This window comes from Cydia amplana, chromosome 22 (genome assembly GCF_948474715.1).
Source record: "Cydia amplana chromosome 22, ilCydAmpl1.1, whole genome shotgun sequence".
Lineage (NCBI taxonomy): Eukaryota > Metazoa > Arthropoda > Insecta > Lepidoptera > Tortricidae > Cydia > Cydia amplana.
In genome coordinates, this window is record NC_086090.1 from 6,332,496 (window position 1) to 6,350,840 (window position 18,345).

The 18,345-nt window shown below is 36.4% G+C and overlaps 2 protein-coding genes across 2 annotated transcripts in view; one reads left to right on the forward strand and one right to left on the reverse strand.

Moving 5' to 3' along the window:
• Window positions 1-18,345, reverse strand: part of LOC134658510 (dual specificity tyrosine-phosphorylation-regulated kinase 2) — a 208,626-nt gene that overhangs the window by 167,745 nt on the left and 22,536 nt on the right. The window lies entirely within an intron of this gene.
• The window catches only part of LOC134658314 (protein lethal(2)essential for life-like), a 224,229-nt gene continuing 222,698 nt past the window's right edge, over window positions 16,815-18,345 (forward strand). The window contains exon 1 of the mRNA XM_063513945.1: window positions 16,815-16,825. The gene's annotated coding sequence lies outside the window, so the exon portion shown is untranslated. The remainder of the gene's footprint in view (window positions 16,826-18,345) is intronic.

An 18,345-nucleotide genomic window follows, 5' to 3' on the forward strand; every position in this document is an offset into this window, starting at 1 on the left:
CCCTCACACTCATTTTTCAACGATGGGGAGACGATTCAAAATGGCGTCCTTAAAAGTGTGGCACTTGACACTTACGTAGGCTCGTAAGGTAAATACGCGAGCGACAGCCATTCAACACCGCCGATCTCGATAACATGATATTAGCACAGGAACATACCTGAAACAAAAGACATAAACATTAGGTAGCTATTTACATCTTTCCACAAGCTATCCATCATCCCACCAGTATCGTAAGATATCATCATGTCATCAGCGTGACATGTCCCCGTAACGCGGACAATAGCGTTGACCCAGTGAGATAGCAATGTCGCCAATGACAGACGTTACAGCCCCGAATTCAGGCCCTTGTTATGGCTCGGAGAGTATCGCGCATAACGATTGTCTGAGTAATGGGTGGAAAGATAAAGCGTAAACAATGCAAATGAGCCTTAAAAATTATGTACAAAATATTGCTCGATATTGAACATTAGTTCTTCGGGATCCCTCGGGAAGCTCTTTTTTGTTTTTATACACAGGAAGCTTTGATTCCCGGCTGGGTATGAGTTTTACGAAAATCTTTGAATGCTAAATTGCAGAAATCTAAAATGCTGACCATTACGAATTTGAGACACATTTAAATTGGTGAACGATATAAATGATATGAATCCATTGCATTGTTAAAAAATAATTACCAAATGAAACATAGTCTACATTGTTAACAATGCCTAAGTATATATCCAATAAAATAAAGTAAAAATGTTAATGGAAAATAAAACGGTTGATGTCTCGGTTAAACATTAGCACAACATTGAAAGCTCGCTTTAGCCTTTGACCGATTTAAGGTCGCGACATGTCTAGACAGCGGTATTCATGTGAAGATTAGATTTTCTTCTTTTCTCATGCGGTCTCTGTAATACAATTGTAATATAACGAAGTTATTAACGTTGAGCTTAATTAAGTTCTCTTTATTAAATCGGTTTCGATTCCGACTAATAATTCATTCCAACCAGGTCAATCGCGTTCACGGAATGATCTCGTTAATCTGAAATATATCAATATCGGTTACTTTGATGACAATTTAAGTGTCCATAATAGCAATAACAATAATGTATGAGTTCATAAAGTTGTTCATATTGTTATGATAACCCTAATAGCTAAAGACAATAGTGATACTTTAAGATAGCAATGTTTAATAAGTAATTTTTAGAATTCTTATATAAAGTATATGGCAGAAGATCACGGATACAAGATATTATTAAAGTTAATTAACCCATATTTTATTTTATGTCCGATTAAATTGTAATCTATAATTAATCTCTGACCAGTCAGGTTAGTAAACGTTGAACTTTACTGGTCATTTGAAACAATTTCGTTCGGTGCCGGAAACGATCGCACTTTCGCTTCGCGAGCGAATTGTGGGTTAGTCGGTGAACTTTGTGAAATAGATTTAAGCTCTATTACTGGACTAATCATAAGATGATTGACGGAAAACAACGAGACGTAAGGATTTTTAAATAAGTTGGGAGTTGTAATTGTAAGCGAACAGATAGATCAAAGAAAACTAACATTAAGTAATCTAACTGTAATTACTAACAAACTATATGGACCTTCCTATATTGACCTGTAAAAATATATAATTTGATTGATAAAAAGAAAAGGTCACACGATAAATCTATAAATATTCACATGACATGCACTTACGTGAAATTAATAGAAGTAATGATTCGTTACTGTTAATGAAAACATTTCGTTGTAGATGATATTTTGATTAAAAATGATGCATAAACATTGAAAACAAACTCTCTGAAACCAGTTCTGAAGGTATTGATTAGTTTGATTACAAAGTCATAATGCAATTACGAAAGTGAACTGTTTGTAAAGCTATTAAAACGATACGCTGTAATTATCGTGGAATAAGCAATATGTAATCGTGCAGAGATGCTAGGATATGTACAAATGTTTCGAGTTGTTGAGTCGTATTAAAATAATGATGCACGCGAACATAAAATATTGCCGATGACATTTATGTGCAACTGCTATACCTGAGCTTTACATTATTATTTCTTATACCCTTATAAAGGATACAACTAATAGAATACACGTAGCGCAAATGTAAAGATAGCTTTACTCAACACTAAATAGGATTTAAGTAACTATCAAATGTTTAGCTAAATTGGGAAGTGCTCGTGAGAAAAACAACAACCGATACCTCTCAGGGCAAGTTTAGCATATAATGCATGTCAATTTGTTGAATTCGATATTCGATAAGATATCAGCATCGCTTAACATTGTAATTTATTCGCGCCAGCCAAAGCAAGCAACTGCGCGTGTAATTACTACGAACACCCGATGAACTTTCCTTTGAGCAAGTTTGTGTAACATTGGACATGGCAGGGGCGGCGCTACCCGCGCTAGTTCGTACTAAAACACCAAGGGAATTACACCGAGCGAATGTCCAAATACTTCTCAGTGTTCTGACGGTCTGATAAATGGTAGACGCTGATTAATTTGAAATACGACTTATCTGCCTTTTGGGAGTTTTATTTATCAAGCGATGTCATCAACAGGCTTACTGATTAACGGCAAATATATTGTATATGTCCACTAAACGGCTAATTTAGGTGCAAAGTTACGTTTACTGACTGAATATGCGTAGCGAGCGAGCGTCAAATACGGGTCAAATATACATAATGTATGATCATCCTCATACCTCATACCGTAATACTCCTATCGATTGCAGAATAGCCCTAGCCTAAAATAGCTAGCCCGGTTAGCAAGCCAAGCGTCTCGAAGCATTAGGCCGAAATGTGTGTAAAATTGTTAAACTGAAATATGCAATCCCGATGATATAGGTCAAGTGCTAGAGGAAGAGAAATGTTTTGTTGCAACATGTGCTATGCAGTCTATCCATTACACGCTATTCTGATTGGAAATGAATATTCCAATATCAATTACGATTACGTAATGACCGCGAGGTGGGCAGTAGCTTAGAATCCAACTGGTTTGCCAATCTAAGTAAATTAGAACATCTAAACGCTACGCTAACAGAAAATACGCTATATTGGCTTGAATACGAGTATTGTGTGGAGTCGCTCAGGGAAGCACTCTCGAGCCAAAGCATTTCATAATCATGTAGTTTCGGACATTGGTCTCGACAGCACAATACCTCGGCCACGTGGTTGCACACATAATAATGCGGCGTGAGTAATGCACATACGCTTGGGCGGTAGATGATAACCTTTACTGCTCTATAAATATTCAGATAAGGAAAATATCCGAGCTTTTGTCGTTGTGATGCATCGGAATTTGGAAAAAATGCAGTTCGAAGTCCGATTTAAAATTATATTACTACGAGGGCTTTTTTTCTCTTTCATTATAATTTGATGTGAAAATTTTCATTTCTTTTATTATATTTAATACCTAATTTTGTCGAATGAAAAGAATGTTGACTTATGAACTAATGATATATTATTGTCTTATTAACTGTCCCAGATTTGATCATGATCATTTAATAAAAGAAACAATAAAGGAAGAAACTTATAAACATTGCCGTATGCGCAATAAACGATGTAGACAATCGCAATTACGCATATTTACATTACATTGGAGATAACAAATAAAACAAGATAATTAAATGGTATGTTTAATGTTTGCCTATCGCGTTTACTTCCGAGTCAGTACTTATTTGTACGACTAACATCTATATTTGGACAGGTCGTGATGAGGAATCATGTTGAGGGTGATTAGGCTTTGTTGGACCACTAATTTATGTTTATCGGGCATGACTAAATTGAGGCACAAGTAGAGAGAGTACAAGACTACAAGTGATGTGTTTGGTTGAGAATCACGGAAATGACATTGAGAACTACTCTTTCTGCTTATGTTTCTGAGTTTTCTGACACATAAGTAGATATAGATGAGACTATATCAGGACCGGGAAGTAGTCTATGCTCATCAATGGGCAACACAAAGCTAAGATTTTTATGATGAAGTCAATATTTAAAATCATTAAACAAATTTATATTCAAGTGTGATGATAATTAACTATACAGGAACTTCTAAAACCAATCCGTTGTCAAAACTTTGCTGCGCAATGTTCTAGACCAGCAGGCTCGTGCGATACACGATCGATCAATGTCGGAACGTGTTTGGAAAAGAACGATGGCTATTTCCGGTCACATCGGCCACATGTGTTGCACTGTTCCGAAAAAACGTTATTCAATCTTACGACCTTGGAAATAAAGCTGACCATACAAGGAGAAGCTTGAAATCCAATTTTATCATCGATATGTCTAAACATGGGACAAGATTGATAATTAAACACCAAGGCAAAGTTTTATTTGTATTCCCTTTTCTAGATAGAGATGAGGAACGAGACCGAGGAAAACAACGACGTAAAACGTACAATTTGCGCTAACGCTCATTTGATGCCTTTTTCGCGAGTAAGTATGTCAATTTCTATGCAAATGTCAATGACAGTTAAGGTCTGCGCTATGCACATTGTGCTTTTGTTATGTTAAACAGGAAATAGCCTGGTACCGTCTGGAGAGTCGTTACTTATGTGTATTGGTCTTGAAGATTTATATTCACACATAGTTGGACAATTGGCGGCAATGCGCAACCATTTTTGGATAAAATTCTGGTGAAGCGATACATGAAAAGTTCATGTTTTCGATTAAGTTAATGTATGAAATCGTTTTTGAAAGTAATATAAGAAATATATATTAATATAGAAAGAATATCCAATTTGCGTAACCCAAAATGTTTTAGATTATTGCTAAACCAAAATCAAGGTCCCCAAGGGACGATACTTATTCCTCATAACAAATTCTGAATACTTGTGAGAACGATGGTTGATTTCGACGAAAACACCCAAGACAATTACCGGAAGAACGATTGTCACTAGTTTTTGCTAGGGTTAACTTGAGTTTAAAGTACTTTAAAGTATCGCTCAATAGGTTAACGCACTTCCGTTAAAGTCAACGTCTTCAATAGTGATTAGCATTTAAAGCTTTGGCTATAAATCTGTTACGGTGCTTGGGTTTTAATTGGCAGTTTCGGCAAGACGATTGTTCACGAGTTACAAACACGTCAAAATAAAAAGCAGAGTCAACCGACCAGACCTAACAAAAAAAAAACTCGGCAACATTCTCAAAATAGTTCACTAACAAAGATGCGGATATTTTAAAATAAATAATATAATACCTACACATTTCTATAAGACTTGAACTTTGATAATAATAATCCTCCTAGAATTTCAATACCTATTTGATTGGCACTTTGAAAGCCGATTAAGACCACTTTTCGTAATCGATTGAGGATTGAATCGAAATGACTCCAGCACAGGTCGTGACTCCTTATATTCCGGTCAAACATTTCATCACGAGAACAAGACCTGAAATCTATAGCCGCTACTACTCCACTCTTAACTTCATAGCATTAAGACTCAAAATGGTTTATGAAGAAGGCATTAATAAATTGTCCAAATATTCCATGATTTGAATTGACAGCCAGCAAGTACAGTCAATTGAGATGTGAATGAAACTATTGTGGTTGAATGAAGTCGAGTTTGACCATTTGATATATTGCATAGGCTATTTGTGAAGACGAGGACAAAGAAATTTGAGACGCTAAATATAAACTAGAAGTAGTAGTTTCCCTGTCAAAATTGATGCGTCGTTATAATATTGAGCCCATCTTGCTATATCAGAGCAGAATACTATCGTACGTGTATAAAAACAACTTTCTACCTCACAAAGGCGTTGTGATAGAAGAATACAAATTGAATTGGTTGTTTTTTTGCATGTCTGGTTCACGCTACCCATTTGGAATTATCGAAGCTATATTATTATGATACACCATGAAATTACATTCGGAATCACTAGTTTTTGCTGCTACAACTACTTCTAATTACATTTCTGGCTAAGTGAAGACCTTGAAATTGCCTAGATGTTCGTGACTGAACGGATGGAGCATTAATAAATGAGTAATATTGACTTTGTGTAGTGCGAATAGAATAGATGACTAGGGATTACACATCAAGCTCTGAACCAGCTTGGAAGGCAAAACAGAGTGCAACTGGTATGGATCCCAGGGCACGAGGGATTCATAGGCAATGAAAATGCAGATGAACTTGCCAGAACCGGATCTGAAAGTAACTTTATAGGTCCGGAACCATTCGTGGGGCTCTCACAGGGAACCATCACAACGGCTATTAAAGACCATGCCAAGACCAAACATCAGGAAGAATGGAACAGTCTGACGGGTCTAAAGCATGCAAAGCTCTTCATGCAAGGAGTAGACTCCGGCTGGAGCAAAAAGCTTTGGAAACTTAGCAAAAGACAACTCCAAATCATAACGGGGGTGTTCACTGGTCATTACGGGGTCAAGGGAATTCTGACCAAGATGGGACATTCTGACAACACCGATTGTCGTATGTGTGGCGAAGAGGAAGAGACAGTGAAACACTTAATGTGTGAATGTCACGCCCTAGCCAGACAAAGAATGAAGGACTTTGGAGCAGGATATCTGGAACCAAAGGACTTTAAAACGCTACCCATGAGCTCCATCATCCGACACATGGATATGGTGGGAAAAGCTCTTGAGTAGCTGACGGATCTTCTCCAGGGGGTAATTGCACAAAAGATCCCTATGGGTCGAAGTGTACCCGTAAGGGCCCCCGAAAATAATAAGATAAGAAGATAAGGGATTACACATGCCATGGTCATACAGAACAACAATTATTAAGGCTCCTCATCTTCCTAATGACTACAACTACAACAGACGTATTTAATAAATACCTAAAGACGTTTCGTCAACAAATCCACGTAACAAAAATTGCAATGCATAGCAATAGCGAAGCGTCTATTGAACCCTATTCCCAAAGGTTATGAGTAAATTATGTTAATTTTACTTTCCTCCCAAAATTCTAAGATTCTTTTTGTACTTTACGTTCGAAATAACGAAACATTGTTGAATGAATGAATGAATGAATGATAATTTATTCGAAACACACATACACAACAACACTAAAATAGGCTTAAATCTAGGTAAATTAGTAGGTAAGTAACAGTGCTGCGAGGGGTTCCAGAAAAGGATAACACTCAGCATGTGTCGTAGCACATGAGTTGTGTTACGACGCTGATTTTCAGTGTACCCATTGACACTTAAAACAAACACAAAACAACACAGAACATAAAAACAAAACCGAAGCAGAATACAACAGAATGTGCAGTTGACACTGTAATTTATTTATAAAACCGGGACATGTTTATTTATAAATATTTGGACAATACATAAATAGATACATATATCTATATAAACTCTATAACACACTCTATAACATCTATTGTTAAAGTTAATACATAATGTTTTATGAGCTTTTATTATACGACTCCAAACTTGTATTAGGTACCTGATTTTTAGAGGACGGTGAAGTCATTTTTAATGATAATTAAATTTTGGTCAGGACAGCAATAAACCCATGTTCAAACTAAGAAAGCCACCTAATGACTCAAATAAATTATAGAATGGGACCAGGCCAATTAACTGCTTTCTTTTAAAGGTTTTGTCTGTATAATTACAGATGAGTGTGTAAAACTATCGTTAAATTAAATTCAAAAGAGCTGTGAACTGCCCACGCAGGTTCAATCTGGGATAACGGATTCGGTACATCGAGATTTCACCACTATTGAATATAATAATATAGCGATATGTCGTCAGTTAGAGGGTATCTTTCTGATGTTTTTTTAATTATCGTCTTCGCTGACTTGTTTCACTTCTTGATTAAAAATCTATTACTGCAATCTCGGCGAAAGCAAATTTCTATTTTCTAGACTGAAAAGATTTTGAAATAATAACGTAGGGGAAAGTAACGATGCATTAAATTGTCGGTACAGCATTAATACAAGAATGCGAACACATAATTGGCCTAAAATGTAAATGGAGCGCGACTAAGGTTAAGATTTGCAGACGGAGTTGTTACTAGGAGTAGACGACTTGATTTGCGAGACGTGTGAAGTGCATTCTGTCTTGATGAATTGCTTTGATAACCTAAATACAGTCGAATATACTATATGTGATACAGTAAAATTACTAGTGCTCTGCTGAAGCAATAGTCTTGTTTTAGTTTCCAATATTCCCAAGAGGATAAACTGGGACGCTACCAAGTTGGATCACAATTTAATTTCCTTAAACGACACTCGATACTTAGCTTCGAGCACGGCGTTGCACGAAATGCCATATACGTTATAGGTCGTCACTAATGGAAGAGCTAAAGGGGTTGCGTTATCAGCCATATAAGGAGAATCTAATGGCCTTGGCGTGTCGAGGAAGTGTGTCAAAGCCAGTGAATGCTGGCCCCTTGTTTAAAAGCTTGACATTGGCCACTTGATCTTCCGGTTACATCATGTTACTTGCTAATACAATAGAGGATGAATAAATATATTCGGTGACAAGAACGGGAAGCTCTCAACGATCAATGGAGAGACTTCCGGTCGGTGTTACGTTGCTCAGGGACTCCGCCCAGAAATGGCGTCAGATGAGAAATGAAATGAAAATTAAGACGGGGATGAAGCGCTGATAAACGAGTCAATTACGTTCAAACGATTTATAAAAGGTGCTTTCTAATTTTTTTGTGACAGTCGTGTAAAACTGGTTAGCATCTTTACTTTCACTGCTTTTTTTCTGGATATTAATCTAAAGATTGGGTCAAATCCTTACAATATTGTATTGCAAAGAGACGCATGTCAATCAACTGCGGGGCACAGGTCGCGTGGGCTTGGCATTAACCCACTTTCCGAAGCCCGTGGGAGGCCGTTCTAAAATTACGAAGAAAAAACCGCCGACGGTTTGTTTGCATTGCGCATTCGCCGTTAACGCAACGCAGTTAAGAATAAACGCTAAGTGCGGCATTGAAAGTCTAGGCTAGGCATCGATTTAGAAACCATTTGACAATGGCACATGTGTTCAAATTATTTTATGCCGGCTATTAAGAAAGTGCCAACGGGTCTATGGAAATCAATTAACAAACAAGATTTTGAAAGCTCGTGTGTGAATGCATAATTAATTTTCGCTGTGATCGTAAAACCTGTTGTGTGTTATTCGAATTATTTTCTTCAACATTCTACAGTGGATTTTTTCTTGGAAGTTCGTTAGCTACTGTATCGACATACATTGCATTAACGATAAATAGTTTTCACTGTTTAAGCTGTGCGCTATGCATAATATATTGTGTACATCATTAAACCGCATCGGTTGCAAATTTTCCGTCGCGCCCCAACAATTTATTTGAACAAAAGCTGTTCCATTGTTGGATTGGAAACAATAATTCTTTCATACGAGTCTCCGTGCAGCTTGAGAGCTTGGGTTGGCAGCATTCCAACTGCCTTCAGGGTCCGATGCAAGAGAACAAGCGAATGCAATTAAATTTTTTGACGATTCCTCGAATTCAACCGTCGCCAAGTAACGGTAATTGGTCATTTTAATTGCATTTTTGTCTGTATTGCGGTGACATACTTTGTTTACTTTTGCTATTGTTCGGACACAATAAAGAGCTTTCCCATAAGCAAATATTACGAGGCTTTAGAAGCCGTATGTTAATTGGTTGGGCTCATAGAAAACACTGTGAACATTAGTAAGGCAAACACGCCTATAAGGTAATTTTTACTTTTTGTTAAACAAGCCACTGCTCCCAACTCGTTAACATTTACAAAAAGCCTCTTAATTCCACCTGATGGTTTAAAGTAACTGCCAGAGACAGTGAGCTACCTCCAACGGGCCGTAAACACTGTGCTTATTAGACTGTATAATCTTACTTCTATTGCTTTTGTTTTCCTAGTATGCAAAAAAAGCAGTATGCTGCTTAGTATGTTTTAAAACCAAACATTTATTTAGCTAATACACCTCAGGGAGTCCTTCGCGTGTCTTCTTATATTTGCGCTCTAGAAAAACTAGCAAGAGATGAAGCCCTGATACTCCCCGCAGGTGTCTTTTTTTCAAAGGTAACCGTGTAGTCTGTCCTCTTTTGTTTTAAGCCACAACACGGCAGCTTTAGCAGGCAGGCTGGGAAGAGAACACTTGTGCCTAAATCCCGGTCTCTGGAAAGTTGATACTTGACCACTTACCCCGATTGTTGGGCCTGCAATTTTGCTCCGGCCAATCTAATTTGGAGATAGAATTTCGCGAGATAGCGATTATTGCAGCAACTAGAGTAGCGATTATTGACAAATAAGTGACTCAAATTGTCACGTAGGATTGTACCATCTATTATTACTGGAATTACTGCGCAAAGTGTGTTGTGTTTTTTAGAAGTTACTCCTAGAGCTGAACTATGGCTAGTTTATTTTATTAAATTCCTTCTGGGAGAAGGATGGGTAAATGACACATACAAGTTCCATGTAGGTGGAGCGTGGAGCCACAGACACAGCTAGTAGGTAGTTTATTAATAAAAGAAGTAGTGTATCCCCTTCAGAAATGTGCCTCAGTAACTCGGAAGCCGTTAGTCTTGTTCAATGCTGACATCATATGATGATCCGGTTTAGCAATAACTACATCTCTATTTATATCTAATAGCCTACGTTTACAGATAAAAGCGATGGTAAATTGTACCTTCCAATGCCACTTTCAACAGAGAAAATTATTGTAAATATCTGTCATTGCAAAACTGGAAACTTGACAAGCGGGTTCAGTTTCTATATTTGTGCATTTTGTCGTCCAAGGTCTGACTATATAGGGTTTTCAGAGAAACCTGCATAAAAACGAGTGCGATTAACATCTCAATAATTTGGAGTATTACAGCGACTTTAGTTCTTATACGGAGATTCTACGAAATGTTTAATTCCAATGAGTCAGACATTTTAATTATCAAATAAAACCAGCCACCGGCTCCGATTTCACTTAAAACTTTCCATTGCTCCCGTTTCGATCCCTCAAAACAAACAATAAAAACGCGACAGACAGGCACCTGAGGGTGTGTAAAAAACGGACGTTTAGTTAGTGTGACAAGGGCGTAAAATGTAAAGAGACTACGGAGTGCAACAACCTTAGTTTACTCTCAATATCTCCTGCGTAGTATCGATCCCGCCTGCTCCCGTCACACTGTCGCTGACCTATTTACGCACGCCACAGTTGAAATATTTAGACTTTTTATTGCAGTTCCGCTGAGGGCAGATATCGGCATGTGATATCGGGTTGTGGTTTTGTAATATTATCGACGACGGTATGATAAAGCATGCCTCGGAAAAATGTAGTAGTGTATTCTGTTATAAGTTATACAAAAGATAATTAATTTTTGTTACCTTAAAGCTGTAAAACGTGCTAGATATTTGTTAGTGTGAACTTATTTATTTTGGGACACTAAAGTTATTTTGTATACGAGTATATCTGTCTTTTGGAGGGGCTAGTTTCACGAGATATTTTTTTTCCTGAATGATGAAATACTCGTTCCAGTATCAGCCTCAACCAGTATCAGATGAAAAGAAAGGTGGATATACAATTATCGTAGAGAACTGTTCAAGCTTTTTTACAAATAAAATAAAATCTATCTATTTTGCCGTATTGCCGATTTCACCTCACATTACCCGATGATGAAATTGATGAATTTCATAATACATGATACATGATACAGGGGCACTGTTCAGAAACTCCTATCTATGCCGCTCCCTACAATGTACGCACTTAGACGGCCACTTGACGTGTAGATATTTGTGTGTACAGTGACCTAATAAGATTGTGCGCTTTCGCGACGAGCCCGATAAATCACTTAGGCGAGTTAAACGATGAAGTTGGATGAGGAATGGAGTGTTATTTAATACTATGCGTTCAGACAGATATCTAACAGGATTTGAGTTAGTTCCTTCATCTAAGACTGACTTCCTTATTCATGAAAGAAGAAGATGAAGCTAGGCAAACCCTCTTGTAAGACAAGAGAGAATTTTATACTGAAACACGGAGATATTTGACACCAGTAAGAAGATGGCGCAGTTTAAATAACTTTTGAGTTCACGAGTGTCAAAATATTTGCTCAACTCCGTTGTAGAAATATCGATATGAACAAAGTTCAACATCGCGATACGCAGGAAATTGAAACTTCCAGTCAATATTCCTGACTTTACTCAGTAGTTTTATATGCAAAAGGCTTAAAGATGAGTGAACAAGCGACCGCCAAGCACGCAATAGAGGGTCGAGTTGCTAGGAGCCTCATTCCGAGACCTTTAGGCCGTGCATCGAAAAATAACAGGATCTTAGAAACGTGGCAGTGGCTATCCCCGGAAACAAACAGTAGTGATTTTCGGATATATGTTTCTTGACTATATGATAAGTGATTTCGTAGTAGTCGAAACACGAATGCTTAAAATTTTCTCGATAGAAAATAAATCCAAACTTACGTGTTCATTTTTCGGTTTTAGCTTCGTGCAACTAGAAAACACATCCATATCCAGCACAATCCACCTTACAGCAAAGGTTTTCATCTCGTCTTAACTTTCAAAGAACTAAATATTAACTTATTATCCTTTACCGATGGATTTATTATCGATTTTTGATTTTATGAATTCAACAGCAAACGCCCATTTTACGCAGTTCGGTTTCTCTTTCTGTCATGCGTCAAAGTCATAAATGCATCCTTTATGCCAGTAATGTTAGATGGCCGTCGTGCCTCAAAGAGGTAAGACCTATGTCACTTCGCGCAGCGCTCCGAATTACGTAAAATTTTAATATCCAATAAACGTTGAGTCGTAACTCCATTGAGTAGTAACGGAATCGGAGGTAAACCTATGATGGTGCCTTCTTACAGGCCTATACGTTACGCATGTGTGCGTGTTTGCTTAGCTACGTCATACTACGTCGAAATCTATACTCTTTGTCAGTTACAACGGGTTAGGAAATTTCGACAGATATGGAAATGTATCGGTAGCTGTTTGGTATTTAGCCATCAGAATCTAACCGTAACTTTTTGCTTTATTTTTGTTTGAAAATAAAATATCTATAAGAATATATTTTTTGCTTTTTTCTATTGTAATGATAAAAATAAATCTAGTATTTTTCATGCTCAAATAATTTAAAATAATTGAATAAATATTAAAAACTAATAGATATTATTCGTTTTAATTATTATATTATTAAGTTTGAATAAAATATTTTATTTACGAAAAGTTATTATATTTAAGTACCACTAAAAAAGGTCCCTACTTACAAAAACTCACTTGCACGGGCCGGGGTTCGAACCCGTGACCTCCGGTTTGAAAGTCGCACGCCACTACAATTTCACATAAGTAATTTACAATGACATGATACCGTGGAAAAAGTGAATATTACAATGTACTGTGTTACTATCATTTTATAGTTTATTTTGGCTTGACAAGGAGGAATGAGAAAAACGTGCAGAGCGAGAGGATTAAATCTCTCTGTCCCTTTCTTAAAGTAGCCAATCCTAATTATGACATCTGTTTTGATATTAATTCTTTGAACATAATTTGTCGATGTTCTTTTTTATATCATCGAGAAAGATTTTTATTAAAAAAAATTGTTGAATTTATATGTTTTATTTATGTTTTTTTGGCATAAATTTCATTACTTTTGACAAATTTTGATTGTGATGACAAACGATTTGATGTGATGTGTGAAACGAACCATGTGATCAACGATTTATCTAATAAAACTTCATTTAGTCGAAAAAAATAGTTGTCTACTACCGGGTGGAAAAAAATTATGGGCCCTGGAGGGAAAGTGCCTTAAACCTTAAGTTTGCTCATTTTACTTAAATGAAACATTATTGTTTTTTAAAGAAACAACTGCATTCAAAGATTTTTGAAGTGAAAACTTCTTTAGCGGCGCTAGGCACTTTTTGAGGTGGGGAAAAAATGATAAACTCGAGACAGCGTAAGGCGATCATGTGACCGTAAGGTTTAGATGGCATTTAAATCAATAAAGAAAAACTCAATGACATTACATGAAAAAGGTTATAATCTTGTACGGGCTGAAATACGAGGATCTCACAGTATTATAACTTTATATCACTCAAATATAATTCAATAAAGCTACATCTTGATGAAATCGCTAATAAAAGTGAACTCTAGTACTGGTGAATAAAACTCAAAATATCATGACCAAATATATTTAGATGCGAGGTCTGCAAGGTAACTTTACAATTTCTATTCGAATTTTAAACAATTAACTCTATAAATTTGAATTTCGAATTTTAAACAAGCTCACTGACCAGCAATTTCGGAACCAAAAGTTTTCAATAGAAAGGAGGATGGGTCAATTATACATAGTACTGCAGACATTTTGGACTAGTCATTGAGTTTTCACTTCTGTCGGCACTCCCGGAATGCAACACGTTGTTTTTTTTTAAAATTCGCTTAGTCGCGCCCGGGAATCGAACCTACTTTTTCCACACTGTATAAAAGAACACAAATGCTTTTCTTCTGGTAACTTAAATGTTCTATCTATCTTGGTGATACGAGGGGCGTTCAAAATATTCTCGGTATTGATATCTTACGACCTCTTCTAAAATTTCTTTCGTTACTGGCCGCTAAGGTTTATTCATTGACATTAAAAAAAAGTATAATTCGAACCGAGATGGTCTTTTGTTTTTCTGCAATTGCTGAACAAACATGAACATCATGTGCGAATTGACAATGTTAACTAAATTAGAACATCGATGCGTGATAAAATTCTTGACAAAACAGGGTAAAAATCAAAAAACCATAAAAGAGGAAATGGATTGTGTTTACCGTGAGTCTGCTCCTTCTTTATCTACCATTCAAAAGTGGTCAAGCGAGTTTAAACGCGGAAGGGAGAGTATTGAAGATGACCCTAGACCTGGCCGGCCTGTAGTAGCTACTTCACAAGAAAATATTGATAAAGTGGAAAAACTTATATTGGAAGATGGTCGAGTGAAGGTAAAATCTATAGCACAAGTAACCAATCTCTCTATTGGTACCGTACATGATATTATACATGACCATCTTAATATGTCAAAAGTAAGTGCAAGATGGGTTCCGCGAATGCTGACTCGGCTTCAAAAAGACATGCGTGTAGCTTGTTGTTCCGATTTTATTGACCTGTGCGGTGAAAATCCTGATGAGGTGCTGCAAAGAATAGTTACTGGAGATGAAACCTGGGTTCATCATTATGACCCAGAGAGTAAACAAGAGTCCATGCAGTGGCACATTAAGGGTTCAGCTCATCCCAAGAAGTTCAAGGTCATCCCTTCAGCTGGCAAGGTCATGGCCACGATATTTTGGGATTGTGAAGGAGTATTACTAATCGATTATAAAGAAAACGGTGTAAATATCACAGGACAGTACTACGCTAACATTCTACGTCAATTAAAGGATGTAATTAAAGAAAAGAGGCGAGGAAAGTTAACCAAAGGTATTCTGCTTCTGCATGACAACGCCCCCGTCCATACTGCTCATATTGCCAAGGCAGCTATTGTTGAATATGGGTTTAAAACTGTTACTCACCCACCGTATAGTCCGGACTTAGCCCTCAGCGACTTCTTTTTGCTCCCCAATCTTAAAAAGGATCTGCGTGGAAATAAATTTTCTGACGATGAAGCATTGAAGGCGGCAGTGGAGGAGCATTTTTACACGAAAGATAAAAAATATTTTTACGAGGGATTAAAAAAAATAATTGATCGATCTTTTAAGTGTATGAACATAGGGGGGGAGTATATTGAAAAATAAAAATATCAAACTTTTCGTACTTGTTTGTTTTCATTCTCATACCGAGAATATTTTGAACACCCCTCGTATGTCAATGCAATCAAATAATCTGAAAAAATAATAATAACCCAATTTATGAATTCCGTTCCTTCAGAAAAATGCGAAATGTACGTACAATTTTTAGGGATATCGTACTTTTCCCAGAGACAAATTTAGTTGGCTAAGACACATTTTCACTGATTTGGGGTCTGTACTAAAAATCTAACATAATATGATAAGGACTTAATCGTTTTAAGCTCAAGAGTGAGTTTTCCTAAAGCTTTTTCTAAAAATTATGTCTTTATTAACGTTAGGAGTGCACTGCAGCATGTCAAATGTATGCCAAAATGTCAAGGGAGAGAACAATAAATTAAGTTTAAATTCCACTTCCACTCATCAGCAAAGTGATATAAGTATATCAGCAGTTTAAAGTTATTTTATATTACAAAATTAGCGCATCAAAAAAATCAAAGTGCATAGAAAATAGTCTCCTGAGTCATAATAAAATTGATGTCTCTTGGGTCACCAGAAAAGTCACCAGGGAGAACGATGACCCAAATCAGATTTAAAAGAAAATGTAAATTTTGTGTACTACCTACGAACATTTTTCAAAAAACTATGTTTTTATAACATATTAGACCCAGGATAGATCTAATACCTCTTTTCGTACCTCGGATAAAATGGTCGGTGACTAAAAAAGTAACTGAAACGTTACGTTATTAGGTTCACGATGCTGCGTTGTACCCTTGCCTTCGTTGCGATATGTTTGGTAAGTCAGGAGACTTAAAAAATGAGCCATGATTTTGGGACATATTAACAAATATTTTTTGAATATATATTAATTTTAGCGGACTTTAATAATTTACCAGTTAAATTAGATGTAAATACCTTTTTAGTTAATCGTTAATATGATATATTAGTAGCAGTAAAACACTTTATTGTACAAAAAGACACATAAAACATGAAAAAACACACATCCTTCGTATATGGTAGAATATATTTTTCACACTTATAAGTAAAAACCAAAACCGATACGCGATTGGGAGACGCTCTTTTTGTATGTGATAAAAAAAATTCTCCTGGGTCACCAAGAAAAATCGACATATTAAAATAATTCAGTTCGTTTTTAAGTTCTAGTCACATTGACTTTTTGGTTATTTGAGATAAACATGATTTGAAAAACATGATTTTCTATTTTGTTGCGATCGACCCGGGTAATAAAAATACGGCGAATTTGAACTTTTGTTTGTTGTCGTTGTAAAATGTATTAAAAAATAATGTAGGCACCCCTGACAATTGAAATTCAAAATTATCCAGAAAAAGCGGCCAAGTGCGAGTCGGACTCGCCCATGAAGGGTTCCGTATTTAGGGGATTTATGACGTATTAAAAAAAACTACTTACTAGATCTTGTTCAAACCAATTTTCGGTGGAAGTTTGCATGGTAATGTACATCATATATTTTTTTTAGTTTTATCATTCTCTTATTTTAGAAGTTACAGGGGGGGGGGACACACACACATTTTACCAATTTGGAAGTGTCTCTCGCGCAAACTATTCAGTTTAGAAAAAAATGATGTTAGAAATCTCAATATCATTTTTGAAGACCTATCCATAGATACCCCACACGTATGGGTTTGATGAAAAAAAATTTTTTGAGTTTCAGTTGTTCTAAGTATGGGGAACCCCCAAAAAAAAATTTTTTTTTTCTATTTTTGTGTGAAAATATAATGCGGTTCACAGAATACATCTACTTACCAAGTTTCAACAGTATAGTTCTTATAGTTTCGGAAAAAAGTGGCTGTGACATACGGACGGACAGACGGACAGACAGACAGACAGACATGACGAATCTATAAGGGTTCCGTTTTTTGCCGTTTGGCTACGGAACCCTAAAAATGAGTGTTTCAAAAAGGCACCCTGTATTCCTTACATACCTAAATAATCTCTTATTCAATAAAACATATAATTACTAAACACTGTGATTTATTTCAAATAAATTCAAATCGATCGGATAAAAGATATTAATACCTACCTATACAATGAATACGAGTACAGTCAGCTGCAATAATGTGTTACACACCGAAGGCCGTTTTGCGGTAGATCGTGTTAGATCTTATTTGTAGAGCCATAAGAGCGTGTCACATATTTTTGCGGCCGTCGAAGAGTAACATATTATTGCAGGTGACTGTACCTATGAAAAATTCGAGGGTTCAAAAGCATTTCAACCAAAGCATTTATAATAATAACGACTATGGACGCCTGCAACCCCAGGGGTATTGTAACCCCATAACAATAAGGTTGAAATTTTAATTTAGTGACCGAAAAGTCAGGTGAGCGTAATCAAGTAAGTAAATCTGTTTTCATCATATTTTATGAAAAATAATCTCTTTTCTGTTCTTGTGCTATTTTCTTATTATCAATAGGTACTCTTAACTTATATGCTATCTACGCTGCTGCTTCTATGCTGTTAACATCTTCCAAAACAACAATAAATATGCAGGTTTATGAATTAATTATTTTATTGTTTGCTATTATGAACAAGTAACAACGCCATCTGTTTCAATTTTTTCCGAATTTAAGTTTCTGGCCGACCGCAGCGACCGCGTATAATGGTAGTTAACTTCTGTAACGTTAGATGGTGCTAAAAGGTAACAC